Raw genomic sequence first — 18,241 nt, 5'->3', positions numbered from 1 at the left:
TGAAAACAGTTCAGAGGGAGAGTTGGCAATGGTGATGACTGTAGAGTCATCAGCATATTGTACTAGGGAAGACAGAGGACAAGTATAGAATTGATTACTAAAGACATTAAAAAGTAATAGCCCAAGTATAGAGCCTTGAGGGACTACCATTTTTACCGGGAGTGTGTGGGGGGGGGGGGGTAGTGCAGAGTGCCATCTCACTAATTGCAGCCTATCAGTGAGGTAACTAGAGAACCATGCAACAGTATCAGAGGAGAAGTTAAGGTCAGTTTTTCCAAGAGAAGAATGTGAGACACAGTGTTGAAATCCTTTGAAAGGTCTAGGAAAAGGCAAGAGATAAGATTGTGGTCATCTCTGTCTAGAGAGACTGTGTTAAGGAAGGATATTAGGGCTGTACTAGTAATATGCTTAGGTCGGAATCCATGTTGGGTGGGTGTGAGCAGATTTTCCTGTATTAGGTATTGTATGACTTATCTATGGATACATTTTTCCAGTATTTTAGAGAGGGGGAGAGGATGGCAATTGATCTGAACTTGGTTATATCTGAGGAGCTACCTCCTTTGTGGATAGGTAGGGTATAGAATTGTTTCCAGATGGAAGGGACTTTAAACTCAGAGATGATTACTAAAGACATTAATTAGTAGAGATATAGGAAGAGCAAGAGAGTTAGCTGCAAGCTGAAGAAAAGATGAGGGGATGTTGTCAGCTGACACTGAGCATGGTTTCAATTTGGAGAGTAGAGTTTTGATATAACCAGTAGGCACAGGTTTGAGGGAGAAGGTATGAGAAGAGTTTGTAGTTAGAGCAGGTTCTGGGGAGTTAAGATGAGTTAGTAGTAGAGGAGTTAGACTGAGGGTTAAATAGCTTTGATATGGATTCATTAAAGTAGGTATTAAAGATGGTGGCTATTTCTTCTAGTGTTCTGTCTGGGTAGGGATTGGGAGAGGAGGGATTACCAGGATGTAGTATTTAGTTTATGGCATTCCAGAATTTTTTAGATTAAATTTTAGAGCAGTTGGAGGGTCGAAAGAGAAGTCTCGTTTGTCTTTATTAATGTGTTTTTTTTTTTGCCAGATTTCTGTGTTCTTTATATCTTTGTAAGTCTGCAGGAGTTTTGTTTGTGTCCATCTTTTCCAAGACTTCTCTCTAGATTTCATTAGGGTGTGAGTGGTTTTTCATAACCAGAGAGCTATATTAGATTTTATACGGACTTTGCAGAGAGGAGCTAGTGAGTTTAAGATGCTAAGGAAGTGAGGAATTCTTACATAGTTTCACTGCACAGAAGTGTCCATTTGCATAGATGTAGTGCTTATGAATCAACAGAGCAGCTAACTGTACATAAGCACTTCATGTCTTGATCTAGATACTTAACTCATTCACTCAAGTGGAGTTGAGGGAGTTTGCACTGTAACTTCCAATGGGTGGAGCCTAAGCCTTTTGACAGAATCAAATCATGTCATCACATTTCAAACAAATGTTTATATCTCTGGAACCACAGGGGTTATGAAAGAAGTATAAATGGCAAACCCTTCAGCACAAACTATTTTACTGTGGTAGTATTCTTTAGGTTCTAGATCTTAAACTGAATTTTATAGTTAAAGTAAACACAGTAACTATTACATTTGTAATATGTTATAACCAACTTACAATACCTCAGCAATCATTCAAGTTACACACATGCTGGCAGCAGCATTTTATTCATCTAGTAGAGAGCTTTCATGTGAGGCTATGGAGTTCTGTCCATGTTACTTGGTTGTGGAGATATTTAGAAAAATGTGAAAATTATATCTATATAAATGAATAGCATAAAAACAGTAGTTAATATCTCTTTACCTGCACTAGACAAGGTCAAACATTAATGCAGTTGGGTTTGTCATTGTGTAAGCTTCAAAATAAAATATTTTAAAACCTTGTACATAGCATGATTTTGGAATTACTGATGCAAATATGAACAAGCAACATTTGATGCATAGAGACCCTCAGTGTCACAATGCAGTACCTCTCTATATATCCATTTTCGAGTCTCCCAAGTCATTTAATTGTTAAATTCTTCCACATGGGAAATACAGCAATATTAATTATTTTCTCAGCAACACAGTTAGCTATGAAGCACACTGTAAACAAATACTGGCAATCTTTCTTTATTAATTTAACAAAACATCACAAAACAATCTGAAAACAAAATTTGCATGCTTGTTAAAATATAAAACTTTTATCACTGCTTTGACATTTAAAAAACAAGTTACTGAAAGAATAAATAAAAAAAAACAGTCCATTAAAGTAAACTTTTCTTTATCATGCTACAATAACAATAAATGCTGTTCAGACTTCACTAAGTAACGGTGATTAATAGAATGGAAAATGTTAATTTTTATGCAAGTAATTTAAGAGAGGACAGCAGAATTACAGCATTAAGTTACATATCAATAATTAACTTGGACAAACAGGCTAGGTAACTGATAGCCAGTGATAAATTTCTTGTAGCAAAGCAAGTGTAACTCAGGACTATAAACCCTGGCTTATAAGTAAACAAAATTCATTTAACTATAATAAGCTGCAAGGATCATGATGAAGCCAAAAAAATTTACTATTCCATGTTAAAGCCTAGACAACAGCAACAATATTTTTGACAAATTCACTATCAAACAAATGCAGAAAACAAAGACAAACAGATTCATTATTAACTGTGGAGAAATGGACTGTCTGCATTATTATATCCAATTTATTGAACAGCCCAAATAAAGTGCAATACCGGATCCTTTTACTTCCCTTGCTGTTGACAATCTTCAGATTGCTGTACTTTGCATGACCAAAATATATCCTACCCCTGCAGTATGTAAGTTAAGTGGCTGCCTTTGCACCCAAATGTGCATAAGAAATATAAACAACCAGGTGAAACCACATGTAAGACCCTATGAAGTAATTCAGCAAACATCTGCTCATGGTTAGATTTTGTACTGCCACTCACCTTGTAAGAAACTGAAACTCGTTAAATACAACCATATTCACAATGCTTGTAATACCAGGGAATATGTGTATGCACGTCTCCAAAAGGCCAGTTTAACACTTTTTAGGCAGCATTTTGCCAAGTAACTGTACTGCTTAATTTTCACTCTCCATGAGATAGACCTCCATAATTCACAATGGATTGGTTTGTCTTTCATTTTTGCCAATACATATACAAGGTATTGTAGGAAGAACATAAGCCTGCCTTTTTATTTATTTTTTAAAAAACTGTACAACTCAAATGTGCTAGTGCTTATTTGCGAATTATAAAGTTGTACACTGTCACAAATAATTAAATCAGCTAGTCCTTTGGGTACCCTTTTCATGATGCAGGCCATAAAGTCAAGAGTAAATGCAGAGATAAGTACAAAGTTTACAGTAGCCAAGTAACAACCATGTTTTCTGGAGGTCTAAAGAAAATGGAGTATCCAGAGAAAACACACACTGATACAGCATGAGCAAGTAAACTCTACAAGGGCAGTAATCAGGGGTCAGGACAGAAGCTCAAAATTGTGAGGAAGAAAACCTAATCTATAAGTCACCATGTTAGAAGAATGTATTGAAAATGAACCCTAGACACAATGACAGGAAAAAAAATCAACAGGATAATCTACAAAAATAAGCAAGAAATATAATTTCAGTTAGTCTTGATACATTTTAACATTTTATATCACAATAGTTTCTTAAGAACTTGGAGAAAATATGTGCTTAGTCTTACAAGTTTAGCAATTCATTTAGCAATAAGAATGGGAACTGTACTCCCATTTATTACCACAGTATAGTGTCAGTTAAGCAAACACATCTTAAAAAAAAAATCATTCTATTTATTCACATCATTACATCCAAAGAGCACCTTTGGCTCATTTCACATCTAATTTGAACTTTTACACAATGCTTTTCCATTATTTCACCTTCTTGTATGTGTACATAAACACATTTTACACACTGTGATTAGCATAACAAAACCAGACTGGCAGCAAAAGAGACTGAAGTGGTCAAGAGCAAATCTTAGTGGCATCTCAGAAATAAAGCCATTTTAAGGAATAACTGAGCTCAACTATGTAATATACTTAATGTATAACTTTGAGCTTTTCTGTGTAATAGTTAAGCCACAGTGGTAGCATTGTTGCCTCACAGCAAGAGGTTCTCCTGTTCAATTCATGGCTGGAGTGCCTTCTGTGTGGAGTCTGCATGTCCACCCCACGGTCGAGTGACATTCGAAAGACATGGGTAAAATGGGTGTGCCTTCGGTGAAGGTTGTGCGCCGGGCTGGCAACTTAGCACCATAAAAAAAATCTACTGCCAATCATTAGCGGACCGGAGTTCGGCTGTGGCGACCCCTAACCAGGAAAAGCCGAAAAGACAAACAAACAACCTACCACTATCTGCTGAATATGCTGTACAGACCCCACTAACTTCTCTGTAAAGGAATGTTAATGAGAGCAGTCACACTGCAAACGAGTAAACACTGATGTTAAGTAAATGGGAAAGTAGCTCATATTACGGGGCCCTTACATGGCAACATTCTCCATTTATAATTTGAATTGAGCACATGTTATCTCTGCTGTTACCAAGTTTCTTAGATTTGGTTATACTGAACATTGTAAACATTAGAATGGGAGTATCACAAACCTCTTCAGTGATGACTACATAAAAATATATATTTCTTAAACAAGTTAAAAAAAGTTTCCACTCTTTTGCTCACATTTACAATGCAACACTTTTAGGCAGCCTACATGCAGCACACTAGTACATTTACACAAACTCATTTGGAACTTGCCAGCCTGCATCTAACAATACAGCAACTCCAAAACAGATGGCAAACACTACATTGTCTTCCATGAGGAGCTGCCCTTATCTAAAATTTTTTGCTTTCACTGAAGCTATACAAAATAGACATTTTTAAAGCATCTGAAAACATATTCTTTGCAAACTGGTCTGCTCTCTACTCACTGCAAAGAACGCTAGAATTGTATCATACTATTTAATGCAAAATTTCACACATCACGGTGGGGGGGGGGGTTGGCAAGCAGCTAATTTGGATCAGTTTCCAAAGACAATGGAAATTTATCAAATGGGATAATCAATTTCATGCTGACTAATCAACTTAACATTTCTATCTACAAAGCCACAATACTTGTTCACAATTCCAGTCATAATCATCTGAATTTTATTTACCTTACTGTATGACTGGAATACATGTACCTCAGGAATGGGAGTCAGACAACTTTCAAGTGGTTCTGTTATACGCTTTGTGAACAAAAATAAAAAATTGGATTGCAGCTTCTGAAAATCTATTGCATATATGTTTTCACATATATGCACATGTGCAAATATGCAACAAATGCAGACACTTACAGCTGCAGGCAGATGAGCAAATAAAGAAATTATGTATACTAAACCAGAAGGACTATCTTTTTAAAACTAGTAAGATGCATCTTAGCTCTTTAGCAGAGTTATGAACTTGTTTTGTCCTAGACCGGACTACAAGAATGCTGGTAATCAAACCTTCATGCAAATAAGCAGCTTCTTTTGGTGATGGCAAGGCTGATGAATACCGCTGGGCTCACACTGCTACTCTATTCCTAGCAGGAACTCAGTCAAGTGGTTGTGCAGGTCATTAGGCTTTAGTAACCTGCAAACATGTTGGGCCAGATTCCAAAAGACTTGCTCTCAGTGTAAGTGACTTACTCTGGTGCAAGGCACATCTATAAAAGCATACATGCACTTTAGTAAGTCACTTACACACTGCAAGTCTTTTGGGATCTGGTCCCTTTCCAACTCACGACCACCCACATACACACACGCACACACAATCTGTTCTATTATACAGCATTCCGGACATATCACTAACAAACACTTACTTTGTCATGCTTTCTACATTTGGTACATATACTTCTTTGCATATTTTACTGTTAAACAAGTAGTGTTTACATACTTTATATCCTTGTACACATAAACAACCAAGCATGCAATCACACAAACTGCTTGTTTTCAGACATAGTTTGGGAAGGAATAAACTTAATTCAGCCGAGTACTTGAATCAATCTTGAGCCCACTTGGCATACTAAGCATTCTCTCACTTTCAACACTCGAGACAAACTACTGCATTTCACAGATCCATAACAGTACAACTTCCAAGCTGGGGATGCTGTACATGTCATGTCATGAGGAAGGGCATATCTATAAGCATGTTTAATTGGAGAAGTAATACAAGCAAGTTAAATGATAAACAGCAGAAAACAGAATGGCTATAACAGTCTATATAAAATGGTGGATGCAAAAAGTAAGTCTTGTTCCAAAAGAGTAGACCCAGGTGTTCAAGCAAACTACGACGATGTGTTCAGAAACATCCAGTAAAACTGATAATGACAAAGCAGCATCTGGACTGATCTGGGACTGGGCCTCAATAAAGATAACAATTAAAACCTGACTTGCATGTATAATCTATTACACCCTGAATAAAAATATGGGGATACTCTACAGGTCCCAAACATTGTGACTAGCTTCACTAGTCCATCTTGTGCCAGAATGTTACTTCCTTATTATCCACACAAATCTGCCTACTACATATTTGAAAATGGAAAAGTCCTAAAATGAACAGCAAAAAATGTCTCCTGCCACACCTCTCAGAAAATCACTGTATTTGTCCTCCAGCAACTGTATTAGCTGAAATTCATACTCACCTTTCTACAATGCAGCTTGACTTGCTCAAACACTGCTTTACTTCACCAAATGCTATGATCAACCATAAGTCTTACAATGGCACACATCTACTAGCCATCTCAGACCCTCAAATTCTAATCTTGTCTCCAGCTAATCCAAAATACCTGACATGTCTCTCCCTTCTTGGAAATTACAGGTAATTATGGGGAAAAAAATCTCATCTGAAATAAATTAAGCTAATTAATTTTCCAATAACCACTTTATTCTACTCAAGATCATGGGGCAGCCAAAGCCCATCTCAGAAAGAAACATATAGCAGAGTTCCAATCCTAGAAAGTATACTGGTCCACTGCAGCATGCATTCAGAAAAATCACAAAGCATGCTTACAATTTCAAAGCTAGCCACTTCACTTAATGGTACATTATCCCACAGTTGGATACCAAAATACAGCAACTGGAGCTATGAGGCAGCCATGTTAATGGCTGCACCATTCTCAGTAAGACAAACACAAAGTAAAACTGTAGACAGGTGTGCCCACAAACTGAATTTGCAACTGCAGTGTTGAAATATCTATATGAATTCCAGTTCAGCTCAAACCAGTTCTGATGCGTGTTCTATTCTCTTCTCACCACTCTTAGCTACTCTCTTCTAAATGTCATCTGTCTCATTCTTCTGACACCCTTTGTTGCTGCACGAAGGCAAGGTTTATTTGAAACCAGTCATCCTGACTAAACGTCACCACTGACCTTCATTCTGTCATAAGTTTCTAAGCTACTCACTTATTCACAGCTTCATATGCTCTAATACATACTCTGCTAACATCCACACTTGCTCAGCTCACACCTCACCTCCCTACCTTCCCTGTAATTACTTTACCAAACAATGTACATCACCAAACTGTTCAACTGACAACAGGCACTAAATCTGATATAATGCATGCACTATAGTACCCTACTAGGAACAGGGTGTTTCTGTTATGTGACATTATTAATACAGCAGCAGCATCTTTAATATATAGTTCTGCTTACTTTTAACTATATCAGACTGCTCACTACTCTGTACCATGTCAGTTTCTACCCCACTGCTTGCTTCCAAATACTATGCAGCTTACATTTTACATGTTTCATAAGCTGACTTTCATACACTATTATCTCAGTTTTCCTTACGAAAGATTGTACATTTTACGGTGCTGTCCTAGAAAAACATATCCCTGTCCCTCCATTTTATATACCTGCACATATATAACCTGGGCATAAATAGGCAGTTTCCTGCAGATTCTAAGTTTTCTTTTCTTTATTCAGCACTGTTTACAAACTTTATACATTATAGACACTCAATGCACTTTCTAAATGCTGTACTCTGCCTTCTGCATACTGTATTTGTATATACTGCACAGTCAACATTCTTAATGCTATTACTGTGTTTACCTCTGCTCCATGTCATGGTTGAAAAGGTTAGCAGACCAGCCCACTGACCCAATTAACAATAAGAAATGTCTGCATTCACAGTTGTTTTCTCACTGTATCATATGTTCAAAGATCTAGCTTGCAAAACATTAATTGGTCTATCTTTCAACAATTACTAGAAGGTTTCTTCCCAAGTATCCACTGTAAATGTGCTATGTTCTGATGGATCATCCTAGTTACCAAACAATTACACACTACCTCACATGACTTCAATAGAAGACTACAAAAACAGTTTTCAGACATATCTCTGGGAGAGAAAAAAGGCTTATTGCAAACTTATATGGGAAAGAATGGGAGAAAATAGAATTTTAAGGCAAACGTAAAGGTTCCTGCAAAGCAAGAAAGCAAAGTTTATTTTAGGCAATGGAGAGGCATTATTATTCAGAAGGGTACAGATCAGAAAGGCTGAACTAAATATTTGCTGCATAAAGAAAATATAATTGTCTGTTCAGAATGGAGGAAAATGTTGCCCCAGCAGAAAAATATAAAGGCCCTGTCCCTGTATTCTGTCTCCTACAGGCTTTTGAGGGGAGATCTGTGCCTGGCATACAAAGTATTGTCAGACCCCACTCTGATGGACCTGCTGTATATCCACAAAACAAACAGCACCATAATTATCCGTTGTAAAGACTTAAACCTTGCCTGTGATATAAATAGGACCTGCTGGAGACATGGGGTAAGTCTCTGAGATAAATACCTATCTATGGAACAGGCTCCCCATCCATGTGAAACAGAGTTCCTCCCTAACCCAATTCAAGTGCAACTTGGGCAATTGGATGGGAAACTGGAAATTCATCCCTGGTTTGGAAACTGTGTCTCTAATGCACACAGATAGCCTGTAAATGGTTCATCTCCTAGGCCCATGCTTACACTTATCAAGGGTAGCAGAACCTGTCAGAGATTTGGGATGCATGGCTAGGCTTAAAAAGGACCTTGTGGTCGTTAGCCGAGTAAATACCTATGAACCTATAAAGGTAGTAGCATGCTCTAAAACAGTATTTACTAAAGAAATGGGTGCAATGAACACCACTGAAGCCAAAGCTAAGCTATAAAAAAATGCAAACTTTTAAGTTTCATAAAGCTAGGATGACACAGTGTGATTTGCTCAAGGTAGACACAAATATATGTCTGAATACCCCTATTTTCGTACTGAAGAAAGACAAGGTGAAAGGAGTTTTAATATGTGAGGATTTTAAAGTCACTGTGAATCCTATACTACATATTTACAACAAAGGAAACATTTTCTCATCACCTGTTTGGGAAAACCATGAAATAAAGTTGGACGACTTCTCAAAACAATAATTTGGAATTAGCTCTGGGTCAGCCATATGGCAAACAATAAGGGACCAAGTGTTGCAGAAAAATCCCAAACACACACAGTGGTACCTAGATGGCATACTGGAGATAAATCACAGAGACAGACCATAGGAACAATGAAAGGTTCTGGATAGGCTAAGGGAATATGGACTCCACATTAGTCAAGGCAAGAGTACATCCTTTCAAGAGGAAATACTGCACTATGGGAGAATACTGACCAACATGGAATGAGGAAATCAGCAGACAAAATGTTACCTGTGATAAAGACATCCTTTACCTTTTAAGACATTTTAGCTTCAGTCCTACCATAAATTACTATAGCAGTCTAAATCTTTCTACTGTATTATACCCAGTTACTGCCTTGTTACAGAACAGGTCGGTGTGGTAGAAGACTGTAACAAATATTTTTTCAGGATGACAAAGGACGTGAACACACTGGATGAAGATTTGAAATTCTGACCTGTGTGAGCATGTGATGCATCACCTTTAGAGCTAGTTTACTGTACAAGTTCTTAGAGAAATCAATGTTTTTAATGAAAGCTGATATAAATAAATACTTAGATCAGTCAAGAATCCCTTAGCCAAATGTCTGGTGTACACAAGTTCTACTAGTGCATGTAAGGAAGAAGTTTACACCGGTAATTGATCATCAGTCACTGGTTTTGATTTCCAATAAAAATAATTTTGCAAAACCCCACAACCAAGCTCCAACATTAGTTCCTTTATCTAAGATATATACAAGTGAACTAAGCAGCTGACAAGCTGACCAAACTACCTTATGAAAAGCCAAGGAGCCCAGTGCTGGTAACTCCAAGATATGCTTTACAGACCCTTGGTGGCACAACTGCCCGTCAATAATGCAAACATCTGCAGAGACTTTAAAATAGCCCAGTCCAGTCTAAGGTACATGAGCTGGTTCTAGAGGGCCAAGAACATGTAACAACATACATCTAGGTTTTGCAGCCTGAAAGCATCAATAGGATGCTCAAATAGGGTCTCTAAGTACTACCCCCCAATCCATAGATCTCTTGCATACTTATTCACATGAAATATCATTGCAGGATGTAGAAACAAGATGGGGCAGATGATTACATAATAAAGAAGCAAGTATAAAAATGGAATATGATCAAGGGGCCCAGTATGAGTGCTGACACAAATCAATAGTTGATACTCTACAAAGGTTTAGCATTATATTCTGGTGTCTCTTCTACTACTGTTATCTACTTTCATGAGAAGCAAGTGTCTAGGCCTCCTCCCTCAGAGTTTGTACTAGTTTACTTCACACATGTGCCAACTGCAGTAGTGAGCTGGTTCACACACCTTCTCAGCTACCACCTTTGCTATAGGTAAACATATACAAAATAATAAATAACTTCTTTCTGCCTATAGTACTACAGCAGCTAAATGCATTTACAAATATACAAAAAGATGGGAAGAGTGATGCAACACAGTCTGGCTATTACATAGATCTTGGTTCACTGACTCTGTTACAAGCTGGGATGTCCACTTTGTGGCCTATGCATATCCTTCCCTCTTTCATATGGGCTTTCACTAGTGGCTTTCATTTCCTTCCACAGCCTAAGGATGGGGGTATGTGAAATGGTGATACTCAAAATTGTGTGTGTGTGTGTGTGCGCGCGCGCGTTTGTCCTGAAAGGAACCGTTATCCCATTCAAAATTGCTTCTTACTTTATATCCACAAATTGTCAGGGCAGGCTCTGGTGCCCTATGACACTGAACTGGACAAAGTGGATACTGAAAATGGATGAGTACATCTACAAAAAAGTTAAGGATGAATGGAAACATTATTTGTACTTTTGGAGTCCATCTAGAATTACCAAAATATGTATATTACACAAATTAAAATACAGTGTTATTTTATCATTGATTTGAAAACATTAGACTGTATTCACATCCTATACTCTTGAAAGATTACTTGCATCCTCTGTCAAGACCTATAGTAGAGTAATATTCTAAATTATGTGCATACAATAAAAGTGACCTAATAGCACTGGCATGTGTTCAAAGAAAGTTTATTGAAAATTCTGTTTAGCTTATAATGCCCTTCATGGTGAAGAGCTACGAGTACTACTTAATATGCAACTTATTTCTAGGGTTTGGTAAGTCATGCAAACTAAACAAATGCAGAAATAAAACTACTTCTCAGTCAATAACCAGATCATGGAATAAATTACCACTACAAATTAGATACAGTAAATCTTTAGATCAATTCAAAAATTCATTAGCTATTTGGATGGAATCTATTATATTCCATGAATCTAAACTATGCATTTTAAATGGCTCTTGGGCACAAGCACAATAATTAACTAAGACAAAACAGCATTATTGACTATGTTATAGTAATACTTGCTGCTTTGTAAGAGAAGCACCACCACCCTTCCCCACCTTATTAGTGTTTGCATACTGGGGAGATATATACAGCAATCAAGCTGGGTGGGGAACTAAGAAGCATACAACCTCCCATTACAACCAGTGTTACTAAAAGTAAAGGTACAGAAAGGAAGCAGTTTTCCATTTTATTGAAGTACTACAGTTCTTATTTGCTGCATAATGAAAAAACGAGGTACTTAACATTTACTAACAACTGAGCAGTATTTTTCAACAGGTTATGCAGAAAGAATACTTCATTTTTAAAGTCACGTGATAAAACATGGGGGTATGGATGTAAGTTGTACTGTTGCAGCAAAAGAAGGTGCAATGAGAAAAGTCACTGGAGACCCAAAGTATCACATACAGAACATATGCTGAGGTACAGATTAATTATCAATAGTTGGCAAAACACTCAACATGTTGCTTTAAATCAATTACAATATTAACTACATGCATACAAAAACAGAGTCAAAGGTGACCCCAGTACTTAACCTGAGAGCTGCCTTTGATGACCATTTGTAATTCTGGTGACTATGGCCAGTGACAAAACAATTACAGAATTACATGAGATTTACAGACTGTGGTATACTGGGATCTACTTTAAATGAAGCCATTAGACTGTGGATTAAAGCACTGTTGATATTAGTACTTAACAGTATGCTACTGACAAAGGTCTGAATGGCAATATTCTGTTACTTTTTAAAACCAGAGGCTGTTCTGTGAAAAAAACATGAAGGCATATTTTTAAAAATTTTCTTTTCTTCTCCCTACTGATACATTCGGGTTGCTGAAATTTGCTAGTTTCTTTTAGTATAACTTGGACTTCTCTCTCTCCTGTGACCAAATACAATATAGTTTACTATATTTCCTATCAGACTGTCTGAAGTACAGCCTTCTGAAGGGATACCTCCGTGAGATCCAAAGATTGAACATATCCAACACTTATTTTTTCAGCTTGGTCTTTATGCTTTCAGACATTTTAGACGACTCTTAGGCCCTTTACATCCTCTTCCTTACTTTTTAGATTTTTAGCCCCTCCTTTTGTATTCTTTGATAACCTTTGTAAAAAAAAAAAAATATATATATATATATATACATTTTACGGAATTCAGTTGTCTTATGTTAGGAGACTTTTTTTAAGCCTAATACAGCATTACAAACATACTGTAAAACCTCAAGATAAGGCATCAATTAAATTAAGTTCCTGGATTTGTCTTCCATAAGCACACTCATTCACAGGCTTCGGTAATAAAAAAATGTAATTCTCCTGTGAACCATCAAATAACTCAAATACCAGTACTTCCCCAAAATATGAAAACAAACAAACAGCATTTCTTGCTTATCTTTCAGAAAGTAGGCCAAAAGTGATAAAATGTCCTGCAAATTGACGATGCAGATAATCAAATGGCAAGACCTGAAAACAACACATTCTAAGCACAAGAAATATGGACAAAACTAAAAATAATGCGGTAACAAAGACATAAAATTAGGGACAGATTTTAAACATTGCTCTTAAAACTTAGGAAGTTGTTTTGTATTAGCAGGTATTTTCTGAAAGATATGAAGTCTGAAACTCAAATGTTTGCCATTATTTAGGGACTTCCTCAATATGTCAGAAAAAGTAGATGTTCGAGTGTATTCACTGTTGCAGCCATCACATTTGGGTTATCTGCTTGCAGTAGCCCTCAGTCGGCCTGATTATCAAAGTGTTGGGTCCTGCATCAGATGCTGTCTCATCTTCCATGACGTCAGGGGTATAAAGCATGCAGAAGACGCCATTACATCAGTTTTTCTTGACCCAGATGTCAGGTGCCCTCATAATGGGAAGCAAATATATACCAGGTTACACCTGCAACAAAAAAGCAAATACATCAAAAAGCTTTAAGCATAGCAAAGAAGAATAGAGGTATAGTCAATAGAAGTCAGGGTGCTGGATGGAGGGTAACCAGGACTGCAACAGTAAATACACTCGACCATCTACATTTATGGTAAGTGTACACAACTGTACTATGTTCTTCGTGTTTCACTGTTGCAGTCATCACATTTGGGTAGATTCCCAAAGCTAAGGATGGGAGGAGGTAATTAGATAGCATTAGGACCAGCTATAAGGCCCTGCAAGACTGCAGTTGCAAAGCCAGTTCTGGATTTAGAAAAAATTGACAAGTGGTAATGCTTGGTGAAGGTATGTACAGAACTCTCAGGTAGCAGCTTCTAGGATGTCCCTGGTAGGGACACCTCTGAGAAAAGCTGTAGAGGTAGATGCAGCCCTGGTTGAATGCGGTCTTATCCCCTGTGGGGTAGGTTTTCCATGGTGCTTACAGCAGAAATGAATGCAGTGGCCTATCCACTTAGAAATGGTTTGCTTTGAAATGGCCTTCCCCTCTGCCCCTGCAGCAAATGCAACCAGCAGCTGTTCAGATTTCCTGAGAGGTTTAGTCCTGTCCAAGTAAAATCTAAGTTGTCTGTGCATGTCCAAGGAGTGCAGTATTCATTCCCCTTTGTTCTGTGGATTAGAAAAGAAGGTTTGCAAATGAATGGACTGATTAAGGGCCACACTGGATACCACCTTGGGCATGAAGGAGGGATTGGTCCTGAGGGACACCCAGTCTGCATCAAAGATGATGAAAGGCTCCACTGCCACGAGAGCCTGCAATTCAGACACCCTTCTTGCTGAAGTGATGGCTAGAAGGAAGGCTGTTTTCCAACATTTGCAGCTGGCTCAAAGGGAGGTAAAGTGAGCTTTTCCAGTACAAAGTTAAGGTTCCAGGTTGGAGTAGGGGCTCTCCTGGGTGGCCTTAAGTTTTTGGCCCCTCTGAGGAATTGCTTCAATAGTGGATGAAAGAAGAGGGGAAGTTCTGTATTGTAATGAGCTGAAATGGCTGAGGCATGACTTTTGATGAAGGAAAAGGAAAGGTCCTTGTGAAGCACCTCTGCTAAGTATTGAAGAATCTGAGGTAAGCTGGGCACTGCTGTGCCCATCCCGAGTTTGGTCCCAGGAACAGAATCTTTTCCATTTTTCAGCATAAGATTTTCTTGTACTAGGTCTCCTTGCATCCAAAATGACATCCATCACTTGGATCAAATGGATCCATCAAATGGTAATGGAGAGATCAGGTTAATTAGCCAGGCTGCCAGGTTCAGGGCTTGAAACTGTGGGTGCAGAATCTGGCCCTCCTGCTGGGACAGCAGGTCAGGCGTCTGAGGCAGGTGCCATGGTGCCAGCAGTGACACACTGCGCAAGAGGGGGTACCAGTGCTGGCATGGCCAGTCTGGTGCAATCAGTATTGTCCCTGGTTTGTCCTGTTTGATCTTTAGTAGTACCTTGGAGAGGAGAGGCAGAGGGGGAAAGGCATAAACTGATAGTTTTTTCCAGGTGAAGGGCAGGGCATCCACTTTCCAAGCTTGTTTATGGGGAGTCCTTGTAGAGAATTTGTCCAACTGGTAGTTCTGGGGGGGAGGCAAACATGTCTATCTCTGGGCTCCCCCATTTGTTTCTCAACACGTTGAATATTTTTGGTTCCAGTTTCCACTCGTGTGGGTCCATGAGATTTCTGCTTAGGTCGTCTGCCAGTGTATTTAGCTTTCCTGGCAGGAATGGAGCCTGTAGGTGCACTTGGTAGCTTAAGGCTGTGGTTCCACAGAGCCATGGCTAGTCTGCATAGAGGATATGAGTGAGTTCCTCCCTGCTTATGTACCACATAACAGTGGTGTTGTCCGTCTTTACCAATAATTGGCCTGGAAGAATGTGGTCCTTGAAGGCTGTAAGAACATTCTGTACAGCTAACATTTCTTTTTGATTGATATGCAGATGCATTTGACTTGGGTTCCATTTGCCCTGAATGCACTTCCCCCCCCCCCCAAGTGAGCCCCCCATGCATAGTCTGATGCGTCTGTCAGGGTTTGGGCGGCAGAGGGTAGAGTGAATGGCAGTCCCTTGTTTTGGTGGCAGGCCTCTGCCCACCAAAGGAACTCTATCTATAGACAAGGTATGATGGGAATCATTGATTCTAGATCCTGAGAATGTTGACACCATAAGCTTTTTAGATACCACTGTAGTTTCCTCATATGCAGTCTTGCATATGAAATTAGTAGAATGCAGAAGGCCATGAACCCCAGGGCTTGCAGTATTTTCCTTGTAGATAGCAGGGTCTGTGTGGCCAGTAGTTTGAAAGTAGGCTGTCAAATGAACTTGTTTCTCTGGCATAAGGTAGGCCATCTGGGAAGTTGTATTCAAGCTTGCTCCCAGAAATACAATTTGTTGGCAGGGTACAAGATGTGATTTATTTTCGTTTATGGTGTACCCCAGAGAAGTTAACAATTTCCTTACAAATGCTAGATGATTTAATAGTATGTCCTGGCTTTCTGCCTGAATTAGGCACTCGTCCAGGTATGGGTATATTTGAATATTTATTTGCCTGCAAAATACAATGACTGGAGCTAGGCACTTTGTGAATACCCTGGGTGCAGTAGATAAGCCAAAGGGCAGTGCAGAAAACTGAAAGTGCATGTAGCCTGCTTTGAAGTGTAGGTATATTCTGCAAGATTCCCTTATTGGGATGTGCAGGTAGGCTTCCTTTAAATCCAGTATTGCCAACCAGGCATCTTTGCCTACCATAGGAAGCGGCTGATGAAGAGAGTTAGCATCTTGAATTTTGGGATCACCAAAAAGGTGTTTAGTATAGACAGGTCCAGGATAGGACACCAGGAATTGTCTTCTGGGTACCAGAAAAAGTCTTGAGTAGAAACATTGTCCCCATTCTTCTTGGGACAAGTTGAATAGCCCTGATGCTTAAAAGAGAGATGACTTGCTTCTGAGCCACTGCCCACTGATTTGGGCGCAGATCTGGCCAACCGTTTGGGGTTGGTAAGGAGTGGAAGTGGAATCTGTGTCCTTGGGGAAACTATATTTAAAACCCATTTGTCCTAGGTAATGAATTCCCAATTTTTTGCCTGCATGGCAATCTTTCCCCCTAAAGGAACAGTCAGTTGTGCAGAGCTTGGAAGGTTTAAAGTTAAGTCATTGAGACAGTTTACCATGGGGGGGGGGGGGTCTTACTACTTCCTGTTTTGGAAGCTGGAGCCCCCCCCACTGCTTAGTCCTGTGAATACCTTGGGACTGAAACCTGGGTGTTCTTCTGGTTCTGGGTTTGGACTGAGAAGGCCTGGAAGAGGCAGGAAAGGACCAATTCTTAAAGGGCCAATGATTACTGAATCTGGGAGGCTGTACTTGCAGGAAATCTTTAACAGTTTGAATAGATTTAGCTTTTTCCTCAATCTTTTTAAGAACTTCTGCTTTGTTGCCAAACAGGCAGTCTTGGTTTAAGGGAGCATCCAGCAATTTAGCTTAACATGATCTGGCAAAGACTGCTCCTTAAGCCAAGCATGCCTTCTAAGTACAGACCCCGTAACAGCAGCCCTGCATGATGCCTCTAAAGAAACCACATTGCAAAGTATGTTTTCCAACTTGTTCAGCAGAATGCATTAAATCCTGTAAATCGTTACTTTCAGCACAGTCAGGAATCAACATCATTTTCTGTTTAAGCAATCCAATAATGTGCTGCTGATACTTTAACAAAAGAAACTGGCAGTTTAAGGCCCTAATTGCTAAGGTTGCAGAAGTGTATACCTGCTTACCCCATCTATCCAGCGCCCTGGAATCTCTATCAGACGGGGTAGGGTTTTTGGCAGTAGCAGCCTTAATGCCCTTGGGTCCCTGTGAAATAGTCTCAGGATCTGCAGTAGGATTTTTAAAGAGGAACTTGTGAGAGTCAGGAAGCCTGTAATATCCCTCAGGTTTTCTGGGAGCAGGAGGTAAAGAGTCAGGGGCAAAGATAGATTCCGAGAAGGCATCAACAACAATGTCCAGTACAGGAGGGATGGCCAAAGGCCTGTGTTGGGGCAGGAGTAAGAAATCCCTAAGCCTTTTTTTTGAGTCAGAGTAATCCTGGCTCTCCCAGCGAAATTGTTCCCTAAGAGTATGCAAGGTTTCACCAAAAGAGAAATCCTCTGGAGGGGAAGCAGAGGGAATGGAGTCCTCTGCATCAGAATCCTCATAGGTAGACAAGGGTAAATCTGTTCATTAGAGGAAACAGAAATTTCAGGGTCCTGATCAGAAGAATCAGAAGGAAAATCAGTCCTAGGAATCTTAGAGGGGGAAGGGTGGCTTCCCCTGATTAGAGTAATAAGGTCTTCAGCCATTCTTATCATTTGTTTTTTAGGCATAGAGACCTGACCATGCGGTCTGGGCGTCGGTTTTCTAGGCATGGATCGAGTTTTAGGCCGTTGGTTTAATATACAATTCAGTAGGCCTGAATACACCCACAGAAGCCGATGCCTGCACAGCGGCTCCGGACCCATCCAAGGTAGAGACATCCGCAAGTTCCACAGTCTAAGA

This window comes from Protopterus annectens, chromosome 9.part0, assembly GCF_019279795.1.
Source record: "Protopterus annectens isolate FY-2018-M chromosome 9.part0, PAN1.0, whole genome shotgun sequence".
Lineage (NCBI taxonomy): Eukaryota > Metazoa > Chordata > Ceratodontiformes > Protopteridae > Protopterus > Protopterus annectens.
Note: the sequence above shows the minus strand (reverse complement) of the source record.